General features: G+C 47.3%; 1 protein-coding gene and 1 long non-coding RNA gene across 4 annotated transcripts in view; both read right to left on the bottom strand.

Annotated features, from left to right (window-relative positions):
- The window catches only part of TBC1D14 (TBC1 domain family member 14), a 95,194-nt gene that overhangs the window by 62,718 nt on the left and 13,233 nt on the right, over positions 1-19,243 (bottom strand). The gene's annotated exons all lie outside the window — the stretch shown is intronic.
- On the bottom strand, positions 1,449-18,827 carry LOC135321831 (uncharacterized). Its single transcript, XR_010381965.1, has 2 exons — positions 14,908-18,827; positions 1,449-12,904 (listed from the first exon to the last, which is right to left on the bottom strand). It is a non-coding gene; the product is annotated as an uncharacterized LOC135321831 (long non-coding RNA).

Below are 19,243 nucleotides of genomic sequence, written 5' to 3'. Positions count from 1 at the left end.
GCACTTTGTGAGAAGCAATCAGGTATTTAACATGAGTCACAAACACAGTCACATAAATCTCTGTCCAAATACCTGCGTTAGAACCATCACTAGGGGATTCTCCCTCCATGACTTCAAATAGCGTTAAATAAGTTTGAAGGACAATATCTAACTGACAATGTCAAGTTCTATAAAACTGATCTATTCTAAACCCACAAGAAGTTAGGATGGGCTGGCCGGCCCTTGGGGCAGGCATCATTCAGTCCAGCGTCAACACTTAGCCCATGGTAGAAACAACCCTTCAGGTGCCCAGCCAGGGTCCTCTTTGTAATAATCAGCCCCCTAGTCCCCTTGAAAAAGAAAACCACCTGTTGGCGTGTTTGTATGTTTCCAACTGCACAAAAAGAAGTCCGACTGGAGACAGTCAGGAGATGGTTGTCTCTGGCAAGAGGTGGTGGTGAGGAATAAAGAGAGAAATATTACTTTTACATTACAAATTTCTGTATTGCTTTTTTGAAAATCAAACAGGCATGTTTTACCTTTGCAATTAAAAAGAAAACAAGACAGATGATCAAATATGGGCGATAAGAGGGCACAAGAGTGGTACTGAGCACCTAGTCTGTACCAGGCCCTGGGACCAGTGAACAAAAGTGACAAACCCCTGTCCAGTGCAGCTGACACTAACCAACATAACCAACATACTCCGTAGTGCTGTGGACCCCAAAGTGGGCTGTCGGGACCAGAGGCAGCATCACCGGGAAACTGACTAGAAATACAAGTTCTTGAGCCCGACTCAGACCTACTGAATCAGAAATTCTGGGGTGGGGCCCACAATCTCTAAAGAGCCCTCCAGGTGGCTCTGATGCTGCTTCAGTTTGAGAAGCACGGTTCTGACTATATTTACACACTTAAATTTCCTGCTATCCTACTTAAAACTTCTGGTCAAATTCCTTACTACCCAAGGAGTCCGTGGCCATTTTTCGGTCTGGCAGGTGAGCTGCTGAGGGGGAGGGCAGAGCAATCACTCACAGCCTGACCACAGCGGAGTCATAGGCCCGTACCCGCCTCTTCAGCACAGTCTCCTCCTCAGGATGCTTCTCCTGCACTGTAGGCCCTACAGCTTCGTGTTCCCACATCCTTCCAAATGCTTCCTCAACCTGCAGTGTTCATGTTTTATAATCATACCTCAACAAAAAGTAATTTCCAAAAATATCCATCATTTTAAAAATCACAAAGAAAAACCCAGGTCCAGATGGTCTCTCTGGTGAATTCTTCCCAACTTTGAAGGAAGAAATACACAAACTCTTTCAGAGAACAAACCTTTTAATCCCCTCCACACACACTCAAATCAAATTTATTAGGACGCTCAATGAATACATTTACAAGTGTTACTCACCAAGAAAAAACCAGGGCTTTCTGATGCCCTTAGAGGATCATTTGACATGGAGTATGTGTGCACACTTTAAAAATTCCTGCAAAAGCTTTTATTTTTTTTAATTCATATACAAGAAAACTGACTTTTTGGTGTACAGTTCTGAGTTTTAATACATTGGTCAGTTCATTTAACTACCACAGAAAAGTCTTATAGAAACTCTGAGAAAACAGAAGGCGGAACATTCCTCAACCCATTTGATAAGGTCAGCATAATCTTGGTACCAAAACTTGACAAGAACATTATAAGAAAGGAAAATTACAGGCTATACTCTTTAATGAACAGAGATAGAAAAATTTTTTAAATATTAGCAAATCAAATCCAAATCAAATCCAATGACAGACACAAAGGATGATTTATCAAGAACAAGTTGGGATTATTCTAGGAATGCAAAGGTAGCTTACATAACATTAGAAAAATATGTTATTCACCACATAAACAAAATAAAGGAGAAAACACATATTACCATGAACAGATACAGGGGAAAAAAAGCATTTGACAAATACAACATATTCATGATGCTTTTAAACTGTAAAACTAGGAATAAAAGGGATCTTCCTTAATCTAACAAAAGGTATTCAATTTAAAGTAAGGTATCTGATAAAAGGTATCTTACTGCAAAAATCACACTTAATAGGGGCAATGGTAAAAGCTTTCCCAGGGACCAGTACCACTTCAATTCAGCATTGTATGGGAATTCCTAGTCATGCAATAAAGCAAGAAAACTAAATAAAAAGTGTAAGAATTGGAAAGAAACAAAACTCATCCACAGACAACGTGATTTTTCTACAGATAAAATCCAAAGCATCCATAAACTATTAGAACTGAATTTAGCAAGACCACAGGTTTCAAGCTCTATACACAAAAATTAACTCCATTTCAACATTCATAAAATGGCATTTCTAAAACCATCAAAAATAACAAATGTCTTGGAATAAAGTTAATGAAAGAAACACAAAAGCTTTACATTAAAAAACTATAAAATATTGTGGAGAAATTAAAGAAAACCTAAATAAATGGAAGGGCGTACCATATTCAGAGATCAAAAGTCTACACATAGTAAAAAATGACCCATGGTTTCACGGTAATCCCACACAAAACCACAGTAGATTCTTTGTGGTAACTGCCAAAATGATTTGTAAATTTCTATGGCAATGAAAAGGACCTAGAATAACCAAAATAATGTTAAAGAACAAAGCAAGAGGGCTTACTCTGTTAGCTATCAAGACCTATTATAGGTCTTGAATATTAGTGAAAGAAAAAATAAATGATGGAACATATATGGTCACCAGGTTTATTTCAAAGGTTCAGGGGGAATGGTGACCTTTACAATAAATAAAAATTATCCGCTCACTACCTCACACTATACAGAAAATTAATTCTGATGGATCATGGATCTAGTTGGTAACAGCAAAACAAAGCTTCTAGAAGATAAAAGAATTTCTTAACAGGATGCAAAAGGCACTAATTGTAAAAAGAAAAATTCTGTAAAGCTGAATTCATTACAATTAAGAAATTCTGTTAAGAAAACAAAATTCAAAAACATTATTAGAATAAAAACAAAAGCCATAGTGCAGAAGGTACTGCAATACACATATCTCACAACGGACTCTCATCCTGAACATATAAAGTATGCCTGCAAATCAGTAAGACAACCTCAGACAGCAAGCAGGTCACACCAGATGATTCTCAATGGTAAGATAAGAAAAAGTGCATCAAATCATTAGTCATCAGACATTTAAATTAAAACCACATACCCTTACCCTATTACCAGAATGGCAAAAAGAAAAACAAAAGAAAAACAGAAGACTGACAGCGCTGAGTTTTGGAGAGGATGTGGAGCACCCCGACCCCCTGCATGCTGCTAGTGGGAGCACGCGCTGGTACCACCCCATGGTAAAACCACTCGGCAGCATCCACTCAAGCAGACAGCACTCTCACCCTGAGGTATATGGCACCAGAAACATTAAGAGTAGCACTCTGCCCAGTCATCAAAAACGGAACAAATCAAACATCCATCCATAGGAGAACACAGAGAGGTACATCCATACAACTAAAAACTATACAGAATGAAAGAAAATGAACCCTGCTGCCACACAGTAACCACCCGGGTGAACCTCGGACAAAGGTGAGCAAAGAAAGCTGGTCACAAAAGTATGTGCTGTATGACTCCATTTATCTGAAGTTCCAAAAAAAAAAAAAAAAAAGGAAACCTCAGGTATGACGACAGAGTCAGGCAGTGGTTGCCCTTGGGGAGCGAGGAACTGACCCGGAAGGTACTGGTAACACTCGCCAGTGGGCACTTGTCCCCATTACCACATGACACCTCAGCAAACACCAAATCAGCTCAAACCACTCTCCTCCAGAGCCTTTTAGGCTGAGGGGCCCCAGCCTGCCTAGTCCCTCCTCTGTGCCCCCAGAGCACGTTCACGCTGACTGATGTCTGACAGCCAGCTGGGGACTGTATTTTGGTTATTCACGCATCACCTCCCACTACAAAGTGGGGGTGGGGATCCTACCCTGAGGCCTGGCATAAAACCTGCTGGATATGCTGCATTAACAGGTAATTCATTAACTAACCCTGAAACACACTCCCGCCTGTGTGCCTCTCGCTGATAAGTCAGAGTCCAAAACAAAACCCAGTGTTCCCCTGCATCACAACCTCCTTGGAATCTCCTTCAGACACTCCCAACAGTTAAATATAGGAAGGAAAAATTAAACAGGGATGCATTCTCTAACATCAGCCTAGGTTTTCACAAGGAGAGAAAGAAGGCAGGGAAAAAATGCCTATGCAATGCAGTACAGAACGCTACTAAGGGAAAAAACACATGTATTCTTCATTTCCAACTGAATACTAAAAAAGAGGGAAAGCAGAGGCACTAGGTAGTAACAGTCTGTAAGCATCACAAACCACGAGGGGTCTGGGGATCAGGGTGAAATGACTACGTTCTTTCAATTTCAGGGAACTTAAGGAGTAAGATCTGAGCCAAGGTGGAAAAAGCATACACAGAATTCAGAATCAGGCAGGCCTGGGCTCAAATCCCAGCTTCATAACAAGCTGCCTAACTTTGGGTAAGAAATGAACTGCTCAGTTTTCTCAGAGGAAGTGAGGTACCACCACTCAGGTACCTGTTCTGTGACTCTTAAGGGTGCTTATTACTAACACTAAATTTATTCATTATATACGGCCAAGCTTCGAATCTCATCTAATCTTAACCCTATTCATGAATGTTATTTTTTTTTAATTCAACAAATACGTACTGAGCACTGACCATGTTCCAGGCACTGTGCCAAGTTCAAGGAATACAATTACCGAAGACCAGAGACACAGGTCCCCATGCTCTAGGGACTTATCTATGATTTTCCTCAAGATGAGGAAATTCAGAGATGTAACCTTGCCTAAGGTCACGCAGTAAACTGAAGGGCTGGATTTGGACTTAAGTCCATATTTCCCACGGATGGTTCTCAACTAGAATCACCTAGGGAGGTTTTTAAAAACTCCTAAAGCCCAGATCTCACCCTAAGCCAATTAAAACTGATCTTTGAGGGTGGGGCCTGGATTTTTTTTTTTTTAATTATCCTGGACAATTCTATTGTGCTGCAACAGCTGAGAACTTTGCTCCTTAACTAATAAATGTTCCCTTCTCATGCCATCTCTTTTCTTTAATTGATGCTTTAATTTATATGGATTTAAGAGTAACATCTTTCCAGCAGTTTCCATGAACAGTGAATTACTTTCAGATTTTGCTTTAAACCATTCCAACAATTCTACTCACTAAAGTAAAAGCAAATTGTGAACACCTGCCTGACACTGTAAACTTTCCTAGGGTCTTCCAATCTCCTGTTTCCACTGATCCAGGCTATATGCCAATTCCTAACTCAGGTAGCTTTTAGAGCCCACCTGAGTGTGCCCTCTCCCTCCACTGCAGCAAATCCAGGCCATGCCCTCGGAACCCAGCAGATCCCTGGTCTCATATGGAAAATGCCTAGCCCAGAGCATGACACGAAGCAGCTGCCCGTGTGGATTGAAAGAAACCAGTCTCTCACATGTGGCTCCAGAACAAGAGTCCACACTGTTCCAGTGGACAGAACCAAGCCATATTCTGCTAATGTTCCAGGGCCAATCAAGAACAGCAGGCATCAGGGATCAAGGATGACTAAGACCCAGGCCCTGCCCTTGAGGGACTCACAGTAAGAGCAAGAACAAAGCTAGACCAAACTGAGGCTGCAGGAACAGAGAGCAGCATGCCTGTAGGAGGCTGCCTCTGCCTTGGTGATGAAAGGAAGGGTGCACAGAAGAGGCGTCAGCTGTGCCGGGCCTTAAAGATGTTCAGAAATTGGCCAAGGGGACACAGGGCAGAGGAGAGGGCATCTCAGGCAAAGGCAGGGAAGTGTGAACTTGCAATGCTGGGCTCAGAGTCAGTCCCACGAGCAAGGGTCCAGGAAAAGGAGAGGAGGAAACCAAAGGTATCTGCATTGTGCAGACAGCAGGACCTGGTAAGACAAATCTTTCCACACTTCAGTTTACTGTAACCTGAGACCTGAGCTGTGAGCAATTCAAACCGTCCAGCAGCCCTTGTTGAGAGTTTCCTCATTCATAAAACAAGAGGCTGGATTTTTCACTGCCAGTAAACTTGCATCAAGCTCAGGGGCTCCTGGAGGCTCGCTGTCATCACCTCAGGAGAGGGCAGATCCAAGTGGACTAGGGGTCAGGACCATAGTTAGGAAGCAAGAAGCACTTCTGGGATTCTGTCTCAGGAAATCACCTGAAATGCAGACACTGCACACTACATGAACACAGGTAATTTTATCACCCCAAAGCGGGAACAAAAACCATTTCCTTATTGTTGGATAAGTAAATGATTCACTGGATGGAATGCCACAAAGACATTAATAAGTGTATGAATAATTAATTTTTAATTATGTAGGAAAAAGTTTTCCATAAGTAAAAAGTTTGCAGGATACCAAACAGCACACATTCTTATGTTTAAAATTCATAGAAAATCTGTAAGGCAATACAGCAAGAAAAGAAAACTAGTAGTAGGTATAAAAGTGAAAAGGACAAACATAGAATGATGAACATAAAAAGCCAAAATTTTCCTACATATTTTTAAACAATGAGCAGCTTTATGAAAACATATGTAAAAACACTTATCATCAAAAAAAAAACCTCTCAGAAAAACATGCCAGTTTTGCAGACACCACAGGTGCGGACGCCACGTGAGTCATCTGAAACCCACACCACTGGGTGACCTGCTGTGGGAGACCAAACTTTTAGGAAGGGCCTTCTCCCAAATTCTAGAACAATAATATAACCGAAAAGGGAAATATTTAGATTTTAAAAGTGTACCAGATCTCTTTATTTAGATTTATAGTCTATCCCTCATTCACTTAAGATTATTTATTGAGCATCTACCAAGTGCCTGCTTCGGCTAGGAAAACAGAATGAGTAAGACGTAGCTCCTGTCTTCCGGAAGCTCACTGTTGAGGGAGGCTGCAGAGGGTGTCAGGGCTGCCTCAAAAGAAGTTCAGGGACCATGAGATTCAAAGGAGGGGTCTGGAAGGGGTTAGGGTGATCAAAGAAGGCTTCTCAGAAGGGGTGTCACTTCAGCTGAATCCTAAAGGACAACAGAAGTTTGTCAGGCAGAGGAAGCAGAACGGGCAGAGATAAGACACGGTAGGTTCAGAGACTCTAACTAACGAGCTCAGTATTTGTGGCTGTGGCACAGGATGGGAGCTGGAGGCGAGAGGTGGATAGGGCTGGATCCAGAATGCTTCCTATGTCAGTTTTGGAGTTTATGTTGCAGGTGGTGAGAACTACCATTTAAGCAAGAGAATGACAGAATATTCAACTGATCGACTCCAGGCACTTAGTTCTCATGAAGAAGGAAGAAAGGAGAAGTGGGAATCAAGAAAAATGGTCCCCAAAAAAGGCTGCCTGAGGCTCCTAGCTCTTCACCAAGCCCGGTTCCTCATTATCCTGGGCACTGGTCCCATTTCCCAACATCCCTTACAGGTAGGTGTGGTCACAGGATGGAGTTCCAGCAGATAAACTGCAAGTGGAGTGATGGGTACGGTTTCAAGAGTGCCTAGCCCAGAACACCTCCGATGTCCAGCCTCTGCAGGCTTTTTCCCCTCTCTGGCTTGATGCAGAGGGGCCCAGAGTCCTCACGATGAAATCGCCAGAGTCACAAGAAAGAACGAACTTGGGAGGGTTTGGGAAAAAACTTCCACTGTGTCTAAGCCATTATATGTATTTCAAGTTTGTTACATATTCATGTGTTCTCCCCACAAACTTTGACCATCACTCAATTTCTCCTGCTTTAAAAACAACTGCTGTCAAAGGAACTTCTAAAAGGAATGAAGCATGTTCATTTCAGGGTAATGTCTTAGAGTAACTGAACAGGTGCCAGGCCAAGGGTTGAGCCAGGAAATAATTTTTCATCTAACTGGCCTCTCACCCTTTTCTTCCTCCTCATACCAGGCTCCCTTCCACCTGTGGACAAAAAAACGTTGGCTGCCATTTCAGTAAACAAGGAATGCTGCAGCCATCAAGCCCAACAGTGCACCCTGAGAGGACTCAGGACAGAGAAAAACAGGAGACTGGCCCTAGGTAGTCAAGATAAGTATCAAAGGAATAATTTCAATCAGCCCAGACTCCTGCATCTTCCTATACATAGAAACGCACTAAAATCATTAACCTGAGTAAGATGTCTGTTTTTTGTGATTAGCAGTAATCTTTTGTGCTACATGGTTGTGTGTGTGTGTGTGTGTGTGTGTGTGTGTGTGTGTGTGTGTGTGTTTTCCCCCAGCAGAAAACTCCTATGTATCCTGGCTCCTCCCTAACCTCTTCGGAACAGCCCCTCAGAGCTATCTGAGAGGCTGCCTTTCCGAGCTACAGTCCTCAGTAAGGCCACCAAATAAAACGTAATTCTCAACTTTTAGACTGCGCATTATTTTTGGTCGACACCTCTGCAGGACATGAACTGGGAGGCAGAGTCCATCTTAACCCTTTCCTCTGTACACCCCTTTCCTGGTATGAAATGTGTTGAACACACAAATCTGAAACCTAAAGGAAACTGGGACTTAATTCCAAACTCTAATTTTCAAATCGATGCAGACAGCTACCACTCCCTGTAACCCTGTACAGAGCCTGGATTTGCCTCGGGCTGGAAGCAAAGGGGAATTAACAGGAAAACTAGACTGTTGTGGGGCCCAAAGTGGCAATTGGGCAAATCTGGATGACTCATCATTGTTCCATATACAGGGCCTTACAGGAATCCCGAGACAAACCACAACTACTCACAACAAAGAATCAGCAGAACTGGAATTGAAACAACTCTCAGTTACAAACCCAACTCACTCAACATAAACAGGAACTAGCTGATTTGATGTGGCAATCTAGTAAGATGTGCCTACGGAAAACACAAAAGGCATAAAAGAATTTAATGTTAGCTGTATCAAATATTCGGTGTCCTACAAACAAATACTTTCAGAATAGATACTATTCAAGGTAGAAAACAGAATAAGATAGTTTTAATTGTTGAATCATTCCACCAACATTTTTTAAGTAGAACAGATCTTATATCCACCTGGGGAAAGGGAAGTTAATTTATAAGCAGAAAGTAGCTGGTGGCTGAAGAACTGCTTTGCGGGAATGGGTTTGCCTGTGGGTTTCTCAGAACCCCACAAACTCTTACGCTCCCACAAGATGTCCTGCATTTCGTACTGAATCACCCCTCCCAGGCCGACCACAGCTTCAACTTCCATAAAGATGCAGTGTGTGATCTCCAGATGGTGCCTGTACAGAACGTGCTTCATAAACTCAGGAAGCCAAATGAATCCTGCAAAGAACAAACACAGTCTCCTCTTCCCCACTTCCCAAAACCACCTTGCTTGTGGCTGTGAAATTTCTAAGGATTTTCACCTTCCAGAAGTCAGGGCAGACCCACCGCAGAGAAATCAGTGCAGCCCGTGCGGTTTATCAGGAACACCATCTGGCTACTAAGTGGGACAAATAAACAGATGTGCAGGCTGAAGATGCTCTTTCTTGGCTCACTCCAGGCCCCTCCTGAATGTTACTAATTCCATCACTCCGCAGTGAAAAGTCCCTGTCCTCCCCACATGAGGCAAACACCAATTTCAACGTCAGCACCCAACAATAAGTGGCTGAATTTAAAGGTTTCTTTCCTCAGATACAGACAAGTTTCCCAACCCACAAATGGGAAGGCAACAGATCATCAAACCCAGCTGGGATTTCCCAGAATACCTTCCTGCTCCCTTAAGACCCACACTTAGCAGCGCTGGCTAGACCGTGGAAAAACTAACTGGCGGCCTGCTTTCAGTCAAGTCAAAAGGCCAAAGAAATCCACTGGCGTCCACCCTTCAGGACGGATGGAGTCCTTTGTTTCTCTGTTTTCCCTTTTCTGCTGCTCATCTCCTGGGCAAGTTGGCACTTACTAGCATTCATTCATTCATTCATTCAAGCAAGAAGCAGAAAAAAGATCCCTGATAAGTTCTAGAGAGAGCGCAGCGCCAACCACTGTGCCAAGCACTTTATTACACGTGTTGCCTCGTTAATTGTCACTTCAGAGATAAGGAAACTAAGGTTCAGGAAAATAAAGCAACTCACCCGCCACCCAGCTAGAAGGGCAGAACGGGCACTGGCATCTTTGGCTCTACAACTGCACTCTCTGAATCCCCTCTGAGCCCGCTGGAGGCACAACAGACACCTCCAGAACACATGTCAGAGGGGCAGCTCCTCCCTCTCCACTCTTCAGTGTCTCAGTGAGTGTGCCCGGAGCTGCGGGCAGCGTCAGATCGGGCAGCGTCAGATGGGGCAGCGCGGGAGCGCCACGACACCTGCAAAGCCCCCGTCCAGAGGAGGAAGCGGCTCGGCCCTCCGCACCCCGCCCGCCTTACTAGCAGGCCACCCGGCCTGTTTCCTCCCTCTCCCCAAGGGGTCCCGCAGGCTCTTTCTGCAGGCTCCCCCTGGCTTCATTCACCTCATTACTGATTCGATTATTTCACAACCACCATGTGCTGCTTTCAGACATGAGAATAAAGGCTAAAATTAAAGTTACAGACTGTCATCTGGACCATCTCTACCAGCCCTGGGCTGGACAACAGAACGTTCCACCATGATGGGAATGGATAAATCCAAGCTGTCCCATGTGGCAGGCACTGGCCACGAGTGGCTACTGAGCTCTGGAACATGGCTAGTGTGGCTGAGGAACTGCCGTGGGACCAGAGATGTGGAGCCCACTGGTCTGTTTCTCGAGAAGATGGGTATAGGTCAGTGGAGGTCACAAGACACAGACATTTGAAAAACAAGGCAAGTCCTCACCAGCCTCAGAACCTTTGTATTTAACATTGTCCTTCTGCCAGAACATTCTTCTTCCTCATCTTGCTCGGATCTCTGCTCAAATGTCACCTGCTCAGTGAGGCCCTTCCCAACCATTCTATTTAAAATGGAACCCCCCACCCCAATCCTCTGCCAGCCCTCATCCCTCTCCCAGCACCCTGCTTCTGATTTCTCCCCAGCACTTAGAGCCTGACATGGACCATCTCCTGGAGTCGTGTGGCAGCAGTGGACTATAAGCGCCACACGGTAGTTTATTTGGAAGAAAGGGAGCAGAGGGTCCCAGGTAGGTATTCACTGAGGAAATGAGTGGCATCTGAATTCAACTATTTGACAAGCACCTACTGAGTTCTAACTAGGTGCCAGCATGCAATGAGACACAGTCCCTCAAGGGGCACCCAGGCTGGGGGCGCCCATGGGATGACACTGCACAGTGGCAGCTGCCATGGCAACCACAAGAGCTAGGAGCCGTGGAACGACAGCAAAGGGAGCCCCCACTCCTGAGATTCTTCTCCTTTAAATCGCACGCAGTAGGGAGGGGCAGAAACGGAACCTCCTCCAGGAGGGGTCACCAGGCCTGTGGGAGGAAAGCAGGCGCTGCAAGCAGATGAGACAATGATTCCAGATCGCATTACGACCACCTGGCCCAACTCTCTGTTTGACATATGGGAACACAGCACCTGTAAGGTGCAGGGAGTGAGTGGCAGAGCCAGGGCAATTTCCTGCTGCTGAGGAAGACGTCACCATCTGATGCCTGGGGGCCTTCGGTTAGGTTTCTGCAGCCCCTTCCCACACACGGCTCCCGCTGAGCACATACCCGCCCAGGAAATGAGAGCCACTGGTAAGTCACTGCACACCTGGGCCTTTACTTGTGCAGACCCCACGCTGCCCTCAGGTGGGCTCCAGCCCCGACAGACATTCTGGGAACTGCAGCTGCAGTGGGGGCACTCTCAGACCTCGAACAAGCAGGAGATGGGGCCCACCAGAAGAAGGGTAGCCGAACCCCCAGCACTGGGCAGCTACAATGACACACACGAGCTCTGGGAGCCACCCCTCTGTGTGAACAAGGGCTCCTGGGGCACAAAGAAGGCCCCCAAGGCTGCTCCCACGTGGAGGCTGCACCAGCCCCCAGACAGTGGTTAAGCATCTGCAGGAACGAGTCAGGGTGCACGACGCGACTGCCCAGAGTAGAGCTTTACCATCAGACAGGCTGGGCTTGGGGTGGAGGGGGGCCGACCCCCTCCAAGCCCCACTGACAACTAGCCATGGGACCATAAGCCTACCTGTCTGCACAATGAGGACACCTCCACCAAATGCAAGCCTTCTGTCTTTCCAACTGGCTCCTCTGGTTTCCCAATCAACCGGGGTCTCTGCTGATCCTCCTGTTTCACTGTCCCACACCCTCCGGATATCCCCTACCCCTCACTCAGCTTGAAGGCCAGGTCACACTCTTACACGTACTCTCAACCCCCCTGCCTGCCTCTCATTTCACTGGACTCACTCAGCAAAACTACAACTCCGCAGGGAACACACTGCAGAAGAGGCAGAGGCAGAGGCACTGCCTGCTGCTCCCCAGCCCTTTCCCCTCCCACCGCCTCCACGGCATCCACACCTTTCATCTCTTTCTTGTGCCTCAAACCCCAGCGCTCCATCCCCACTGTCACCAGCAGCTGAGGACCTTGCTTCCTAATTCACCAAGAAAATGAAGCAACAGAAAGAGACTCTCCATGGACAACACCAAATGCTGGTGAGGACGTGGAGCAGGAGAACTCTCACTCGCTGCTGGTGGGAATGCAGAATGGTATGGACACTCTGGAAGGCAGTATGGACGTTTCTTACAAACAAAACATACATTTACCACTCAGCTCAGCAATCAGGCTCCCTGGTATTTACCCAAAGGAGCTGAAAACTCATATCCACACAAAAAAACTGCACATACATGTTTACAGCAGCTTCATTCATAATTGCTAAGCTTGGAAGCAACCAAGATGTCCTTCAGTAGGCGATGGATAAATAAACTGTGGTCCATCCGGACAGGGAACGTCACTCAGCACTAAAATGAGATGAGCCAGCAAGGCGTCGAGAGTCACAGAGGGACCGCAAATACGTATTACTCAGCGACAGAAGCCAATCTGAAAAAGCGACAATACTGCATGATTCCAACTCTGTGACGTTCTGGAAAAGACAAACTATGGAGCCATTAGGAAGATCAGCAGGCACCAGGGGTTCGTGGAGAGGGAGGGACGAAGCGGTGGAGCACGGGGGATTTGAGGGCAGTGAAACTGCTCTGTGTGATACTATAATGGTGGACACATGTCATTATACATTTGTCCAAACCCACATACCCCGCAACACCAAGAGTGACCCCTCCTGTAAACCATGGACTTTGGTGACAATGACGTGTCAATCAGGTTTGTTGACTGTAACAAGGTACCACTCTGGTGGGGGATGTTGATGGCAGGGAGGCTGTGCATGCATGTGGGCAGGCGGTATAGGGATCTCTGCTTAATTTTACAGTGAACCTAAAACTGTTCTAAAAAATAAAGTCTGTCTTTTAAAAGGTAAATAAATATGTTGGTAAAAATCTATATTCACATGAATAAAATGATGCAGCACTAAAAACAATACAGTAGTCCACATGCACTGACAGAGAGAGAGGACTTCCAGACGTCTACGGCCACACAGAGCCTCCAGCATCTGTGCCCACACACCCGCTCTGCCTCCTGTCCATCTAAGGATCCCACCCAGCTGAAGCCAACTTCTCCACCTGAGCCCGAGGCCCCGCCCCCAAGGAGGCGGCTCGAGGACAATGCCCAGGTTTCTCCTCTCTCTGGCGTGTTCAACTTATGCTCTTTTACTAGGGTGTTCTTAACAGTAAACAAAAACAGTAACAAAAACAGAAAGACTTCTCCAATCTTAAAAAGAGAAAGAAACCTCACACCACTTCTCCCTCCAGCTCTCACCCCTTTGCTCGCTCCCCTGTGCAGCTAATCCACCAAGAGAGCTGTCTGAGCTCCTGTTTCCAGCTTGTCTCCTCCTGCCCCCTTAAACCCACTCCAGTCATGCTTCCACCTGCACCGTGCCTGGCCAAGGTCCTTTTTCGAAAGTCACCTGTCAGTCCTCATCCTCCCTGACCCATCAGTACCCTCGGCCCAGCTGCTCACACCCCTCTCCCTGACACCTCGTCTTCACCGGGATTCCTTCGGGGACACGGCACTCCGTTTCCCCCACCTCTCCAGCCCCACCTCCCGGTCTCTGTGACGTTCCTCCTCTCCCCAGACCTCTCAGCACTCACTCCTCGGCCCTCCTCTCTGTCCACCTCATCTGGTTCCAAACCACTTACGACACCAACAACTCCTAACTTCTATCTCCTGCTCAGACCCAAGTCCCCAGGTCCAGACCCCTCCATCATCACCCACAGCAGCTGCAGGCCCACAGAGGACCTGGTTCCATGACCTCACCTCTCCCGCTCCCCCTGGCTCACCCCGACCATCGCAAGGGCCTCTCCACTGTCCCTCAAATGCACTGGGCCTGCCTGTGCCCTTCCCCAGCCTGAGCCGCTCCTCTCCCAGGTATCTGCTTCATGAACTTCCTTACTCCCTTTGAGTCTTTGCTTAGCTCTCCCCTCCTCATTCACCTGATGGGCACTGCTCTGGTGGCTCCCCTGACCAGCCTTTTCCGTAACCTGCCTTCTCCAGCACCCCTGTCCCTCCTACTGCTTCAACTTTCTCATTTTTTTCTTAGCATTTACCGTTGCCAACATATAGGCTTCATTTATTTATTAACTGTGGTTATCATCTGCCTCCTTCCACTAGAATATAAGCTCTCTGAGGACAAGGGTCTTTGTTTTGTCCACAAATGAATCCCAAGCACCTGGAACAGTGCCTTGGCATATGCTCCGTAAGCAGTTCCGGGAAGACCGCGTGATGAGAAACATAAATAAAGACCCAGCACAATGCCTGGTACACTGCAGGCCCTCAATAAATAATTATGGCTGTAATTCGCTGCCAAAAGAAAACAAAGCCTAGCAAAGCACAGGGAAGCAACACCCTTAACAAACCCAGCTGTTCTTTCTGAGCACAGCTGTGCCGCCGACCGAAGGGCTCTCCAGACAGTGCGCGCAGTGACCACCAACCTCCCCCATGAGTCCAGCACACAGGCAGCTGGCCCCCTGAGGCTCCATCAGCCATGTCTGCAGAGGGACACTCTCTGCTGCATCCTCTCCAAACGTGAAGGACAACCTCAAAATGAAGCTCACCTGGAGTAAGAGAAACATGTCTAGTCAAGTCACCGACGACCTCTCAGGTGCCAAAACAATGGTTGGTGAGAGCTTAGCTGCATAAATCAGTGGTTGGAAAGGAAGTGCAGTCACTCTGTAATCAAGGGGGTTGAGCTGCTGAAAATCCATCTGGTATAAGAATTCACAACGGAGGACCTGAAAACCTTGGGGTTGGGGTTTCAAAGCAGGGTCAAAAGACCCAGGGTAATTACGTGCCTACGAAAACAGTGAAATAAAACAGAAAGGCCATTCTCTGAATAATGGAGACACCTCCCAGATCTTCCATTAGTATTAACAGGAACTACCCTAACTAGGTGGCTTGGCTGCTAAAATCTTTTGTGCTTCTCTCATGCTCAAGACCTAGGCAGCACCTGTCCTTGACTCTGCTGCAGCCTTCCCTTGCCACCTCTACCCTGCCCTGGAGCCAGCAAGCCTCAGGACTCGGAGCTGCCCCAGCCCCACTCCCACACTCCAGAATGCTTGGATAACTCTACCTCCTGGGGAGGAAAAGGCATTCTCCACCTGCTTGCTCACAACGTCCTCTTGCCCCTGCGGAGCTCCCAAGCTCTGGAAACTGAAGACCCACAGCCCCGCCTCCCTGGGGTTGGAGTCTCTGCTCGACTTCCACCCATCCTTCCCTGCCCACCCTTCTGCAGAGCAGCTGTGAGCTCTGGGAACGCTGACTGGCAGAATCTCCACTGCACCTGCTTTCAGCTCCTCTCCTCCTGCTCTTCCTGCCCAGAGCTCCCCCTCTTGCTGGTCACAGAATACACGTGACAAAGGGCAGGGTGGTGTCTTTTGTAGAAATAGCATGGACTTTGGAGTTGGACAAGCGGAAGTTCAAATCACAGCTCTGCCACTTGGAGTGGATGCAGTTAGCCTCTCTGAGCCCACCTCCAGGGGAAACAGTTCCTACCTGAAGAGCTGTGACCCGCTCAAGAGCATGTGTGAAGTGCTTGGCCCAGACGTGTGCTCAGAACAGGGGAGCTATGCCCTCCCCCAAGGGGAGCAGCTCAGAGGCAGCTCAGGGCTCCCCCAACTAGCCAGGTTTAACCCTCTCCCATCAAGGAAGTTCACCAGCTCCTGGGCAAACCTTTATCTTACCCTGTCTGGCTCTTATATACTTTGAGTCTTGGGTCTAAACATGGTCCTAAAAGTCCCGCCCGGTCTGAGCGCCCACCCACCTCTCCATCACCTTTCTGACCTCTGCTTTCCATCCTGGCCACCTCCTGCTGTGGCGCTTTCCCAGAAATGCTGAACTTTTCCCCAATCCCACGACTCTGCACATGCCAATCCCTCTGCCAAAGAGACACTGTCTCACTCTTGTGCACACGGAAGACACTCTGAAAGGCCTGCTGGCGCCTCAGCCCCTGTACTTCCTGCTGGGCTCCCCAGGGGGCCTGCTGCTGTGCCCAAGCCTCTCCCTCTCCTAACCCTCACGGAACCTCCAAGTGCACAGGTGCACACAGCAGCCTCCAGCTGTGTCTGCCCGTCTTCACGTCTTCTTGCCCAGCACTTGGAGCTCAACACCTTGCTCAGATCTGTCCTTTCACCCTCACAACTCTGTAAGGTGGATACCCTCAGCTCATTTTGTAAACAAGAACACTAAACCCAAGACCACCTGCCAGCAAACAGGTAGGTCAAGAGAACACCGGCCAGTGCTCCTTCCAGATGTCACAGAGGTGCGTGTGCGTACACACACACACACACACACACCCCAGCAGCTCAGATAAACGGCAGGTCAAAGTCAACAGGAATGCTGTCAAGTAGATTTTATAGAAAAGTCAGAGTTACACTGTTACACCTCAGTTCACTGATGCTAATTCTAAAATGGTCAAAGCAGTAGAAACTAGAGTCAGGCAAAAAATAAACAGATAAACTAGACATTAATACACCAGCCACGTGCTGGGTGCTTCACATCCATGTACATTTCCTCCTCATTTAATCCCAACAGCCCTTTGAAGTGCGAACTTATTTCTTTTTTCCAGGAAAGAAATCTAAGTTGAGAGACCCAAACCCTGTATCATCTTTGTATTCCTTGCAAGCTACATAACCACCCCTTGCCTCAGTTTCCTCACCTATAAGAGAGAATTATTTACAGTACTTACCTGAATCCATCAGTTTTCAGTGCAGAATACAGAAACCACTTTAGGAATTTTAAGCAGAAAGGAATTTAACTCAAGGAATTAGATGACTTCAAAACTGCTATAAGGGCTGAAGGAGTCGGCTCTAAACTGGGCCCCCAGGAATGGCTCCCAGAACCACACAGAACTGACGCACCAGGGGAGCTAACACATCTGAGCTGCCACTGGAACTAAGGACCCGGAGAATGAAAGCAGTAGGGTCAGGGAGCCACCGCGACAGCCCCCCCACACTGGACCGCCTCCACCGCAGCTGCCTCTAAACATTCAGGGAATGAACCCAGGGACGATGCCGCAGGAAAGCCTCACATCTCCATGACATCACTAAACAGCAGGAAACAGTCAAAACGGGGGGACGGAGGGGGTTCCCCACCTCAGACCGCTCATAAAGGGGACCCAATTCCTGCCCAGAACCTGAGCTGCCAGCAACTCTGGGAAATGCCCATTTTAACCCTCCAGCTTCCACAGCACAGGAAAGTGCCCTAGAAGGATGAACAAGCCAGCCCGCAGAATCTAACACACCACACTCTCTCCTGTGGTTGCTGAAGATTACACAAGGTGACCACGTAAAAGTGCCGAGTGGCACCGGCGAGCACCAGACTTCGCCTGTCCCTCCCTGTGCCAGGGGCTCCGGCTGCCGCGCGTCTCTGAGATGCAGCTGCCCTGGTGGTAAGCCAACACACCTCCCTAAAAAGAAAGCAAGGGGCAAGTGCGTTCCCTAGCACTGCTCATGCCGCCTTCCAAATGATCAAATCCCCAAAGCCTAGATCGGTCTAGGAACTAAAATTCTGGTTGAGCACTTTGACACCAAGTCAAAGTGCCCATTTACAGATTTCTTTTTCTTAAGCCAGTGGTTTCAAGTTTTTTTTACATGGCAAACCCTTTTAAAAAAATGAACTCTTATGTGAAACCCCAACAAAAACAGACAGTAAGGCCACGAGTCTGGCCTGCTCACACTGGGCATGCACTCCGCCCAGAGCTTCACGTTTAACCCGCACATCAACTATGAGAGTATAGTTAACCCCGTCACCCAGTATACACTCGGGAGCACAGAGGTTCAGGAAGTTTCCTGAGGTCACACAGGTCAAAAACAGCAGAGCTGAGGTTCAAACCTGAGTCTGGGTAGCTCTGGCTCTCAACCACCGACTCCTCGGTGTCTCTCTGTGAATTACAACTCAGTGCCAGGGCGAACCAGACACACGCTGTGCCCTCGGGGGGCTCTCAGCCAGGTCAGGAAGCAGATCGGAAAAACGCATCATTACAGGTCTTTAAACACAGCCTCCCACGAGCTGTTTCCTCTGCCCTATGCCTTCACTTGGCGAGCTCCTTCTCACCCTGCAAGGGCAGTTCAAGCACTCTTCTCAGCAAAGGATACTCAGATCAGCTCTTCTGAGAACTTACTAGAGGGCCACGCAGAAGATCTATGTGGTCAAAGCTAATTACCACCTTCCAGACCAAAGCAGGTTAGAAGCCTTAAAGCCTGGGCTTCTGAAGCCCTGTCTCCTGCGGAAAACTGGCGTGTCACTGAATTCCTCTCATATCTGCTTTCTAGATGAAGACTGTTTCATTGCACTAGGCTCAGAGAATCCCTTAGAACAGTCCCTCTCTTCTATATGAGATGAGGATTCTGCTCAAAATATGTTACATTAGTGGAACATAACCAGTATTTTATAGTAACTTTAAATGGAACGTAATCTATAAAACATCAAATCATTGAAGCTAATATAATATTGTAAATCAACTATAATTTAATTTATATATATATATATATTACATTAGTAAACTTCCTTCAAAGAAACAACTAAATACCAGCATTTACAACCTGCTAGCTCAGAGGTTCTCAACAACTGGGTGATTCTGCCCAAGTCTCCTACCTCACCCTACCCCACTCCTCCAGGGACATTTGACGGCGTCTGAGGATGTTTTAGGCTGTCACAACTGGGGACTGCTGCTGGCATCTAGTGGGTAGAGGCCAGGGATGCTGCTAAACAGCCTTCATTTCAGTGCACAGGACGGCTTCACCACAAAGGTTCATTCTTCCCCAAATGTCA

The sequence above is a fragment of the Camelus dromedarius genome, chromosome 1, assembly GCF_036321535.1.
Source record: "Camelus dromedarius isolate mCamDro1 chromosome 1, mCamDro1.pat, whole genome shotgun sequence".
Lineage (NCBI taxonomy): Eukaryota > Metazoa > Chordata > Mammalia > Artiodactyla > Camelidae > Camelus > Camelus dromedarius.
The sequence above is the reverse complement of the archived record's forward strand: the minus strand, read 5'-3'. Positions and strand labels throughout refer to the sequence as shown.